At 39.7% G+C, this 2,500-nt stretch overlaps 1 protein-coding gene and 1 long non-coding RNA gene across 2 annotated transcripts in view; one reads left to right on the top strand and one right to left on the bottom strand.

The window, feature by feature from the left end:
* The window catches only part of brsk2a (BR serine/threonine kinase 2a), a 334,316-nt gene that overhangs the window by 201,664 nt on the left and 130,152 nt on the right, over nucleotides 1-2,500 (top strand). The gene's annotated exons all lie outside the window — the stretch shown is intronic.
* On the bottom strand, nucleotides 1,138-1,898 carry LOC134447243 (uncharacterized). The gene is made up of 3 exons (XR_010034576.1): nucleotides 1,862-1,898; nucleotides 1,531-1,754; nucleotides 1,138-1,227 (listed from the first exon to the last, which is right to left on the bottom strand). It is a non-coding gene; the product is annotated as an uncharacterized LOC134447243 (long non-coding RNA).

Here is a 2,500-nt window from a genome sequence, read left to right as displayed (position 1 = left end):
ACACTTCAAGCTTTCATATGGTATATAACAAGCTACGATTGCCAACTGCAGAATGACTCTAGAGGCCAAACATGTTACTGCTGCTTTTCATGCCTCTTACACTTGAATGACTGCACATCCTACCTGCACTACCTCAACACACACACTTGACTTGATAGTTTAGTACTAACTAGGGCTGAAACATTAGAGCATTCTGTGGCCATGTACAATATGGTGTAAAAAAAAGTATAGTGGGAGTGCGTTATACTACTGTTACCAGTCGTCATGGTAGAATATCCCTCCTGGTGGTGATGATGGTGGTCACGGTGATGATGATGATGATGGTGGTGTTTTGTAGTGATGGTCTTTTTAACTTTTTAACTTATTCACTTATTTATTATTGTTCTAGCCCCCTCTCCTCCTTTTTATGAAGCTGCTAATGCACTTTTTACAAATGCACTTTCACTTTTACTAATGTACTTGATGTTTTTAACAGAGATATTTCTATTTTCTTTAACATCTCTATTTCTATCTATCTTATATATACTTTTTTAACCTCCTGGTCCTGTGTTGCATGTATGCTGTCTGCTGTTTTTGCACAATCTGTATGTTACTGCTGCAACAAATTAATTTCCCCATGGCGGGATAATAAAGGGCATACTATACTATACTATACTCCCCGACTATAAATGGTGTGTGTGTTTGTGTGTGTGTGTGTGTGTGCCGGGGGGACGGTGGTGGTCTAGTCTGGTCTAAGGAAAGGCTTCATGTATGGGGTATGAAGTGTTGTTGGAGTGGAGGGGTGGTGGGAGGACTTGATTCATTGTCAAATATAATTCTAGTGTACCTTTTGGAATTTGATGAGGTGATCCACTGCATTAGATGCTGATATCTTCCCTGGCTTCTTGCGTCCCGGATGGCGGTAGCAGATGTAGCAGCAGTATGATGGCAGACGTATCACTGTCCCAGCCTTAAGTCAAACAAGCATCATGTTAACATTCAGCCATACTTTTCCACGGTCCTCAATATATTTAGCAACATGCTTCTCCACATTCAAAGACTTACCATTTTCAACTTCAGTGGATGTCTCAGCATTGTGCATCAAATCAAGAAGGTCTGTGGAGGGGACCAGTCCATGGCTTGTTGTCATTTAAGGATAATGACTCTTGCCCTGAAAGTGGTAGGCCATCTCTCCAGGAATTTATTGGCAGTCTGCTCGCCAAACATCAGTCTGAAATCCTGCTCTACCTGTAATTTGAAAAGGAAAAAAAGGAAAGGAGGACAACTGCAGTCAGTACCTTGTGCAACATTTTACAATAGGCCTCACTCTTCAATCAAGTCAAGTCAAGTCGTCTTTATTGTCGATTTCTTTACATTAGTGGTCATACAAAGAATTTGAAATAACATTTCTTACTTTCCCATGCAGACATAGACGTAGACTTTAGGTGTGGACATAGACAATTTGACATAGACAATACGCATACATTACACCTAGAGTACCTATAAAATACCATTACAGACATATAATGAATGTAGAACTAGATGTCTTACCAGTCCTGGTGTGTCCAGGAACCGTGGAAAAACTGAGAAGACCTCTGCAGATTTGTCATGGTCATTGACCATTGCTTGGCGGTAACTGAAGGTGGTTTTCATTTTTTCACGGATGGTTTCCTCATCAGCAGAATGTCTCAACACAGCGATAGCGGATTCCACTTCCTCATCAGTCAGGACTTCGGCAGTAAAGGGTGTAGTACGTCCATGGCCTGGCCCACCAACTTTAAAACAAAACAATGTTGTTGTTAATGTTTAGAACTGCACAGTTGTATATCTTCCTTTAAACACACTTCACAGGTTGACCATTCACCCACATTATAAATGTTACCTTTAGGAGATTTAACTGCTGGAACTCTTTCCTCAGAAGCCTTTCATTGTCTTCAACCGCCATGCAATGTATCCTGAACCACTTTCCGGATCGTAGTAGTGTTCCTATGTATAATATACAGTATGCACAGTATAATGTACACTCATACGGTAACACTTTATTTTAGTGTTACATCTATTAGCACTAGCACATACAATGTTAATGCCTGTATACGTAACTTGTAAGGCAAGTACTAAGCAAAATCAAACATTTGTTAGGCATGTGTTTGCAAATGTCTTGTTCATGCACAATTAGGGATTTATTACCAATATAACCTTAGTAAGGACCTAACAAATGTTTGATTTTGCTTAGTACATGCCTTCAAAGTAACCGGCATTAACATTGTATGTATTCGTGGTTATAGATGTAACACTAAAATAAAGCGTTACCATTCATACAAGCAACAGTTTGAAGGGGTGATATATTGTAAAACCTTTACTTACATAGCCATTCTGTGAGTATGGATCTTCAAGATATGGAAACAGAGCGATAATCCCCTGTGCATACATCACTTTCACACTCCGCGGCGGCGAGGTCCTGGTGTATTCAATAAACAACATTATTAGAGGACACTGAACACCATAATCGAAAGAATAATTG

Source organism: Engraulis encrasicolus, chromosome 4 (genome assembly GCF_034702125.1).
Source record: "Engraulis encrasicolus isolate BLACKSEA-1 chromosome 4, IST_EnEncr_1.0, whole genome shotgun sequence".
In the NCBI taxonomy this organism is placed as follows: domain Eukaryota; kingdom Metazoa; phylum Chordata; class Actinopteri; order Clupeiformes; family Engraulidae; genus Engraulis; species Engraulis encrasicolus.
This window is presented reverse-complemented; position numbering and strand designations above follow the sequence as displayed.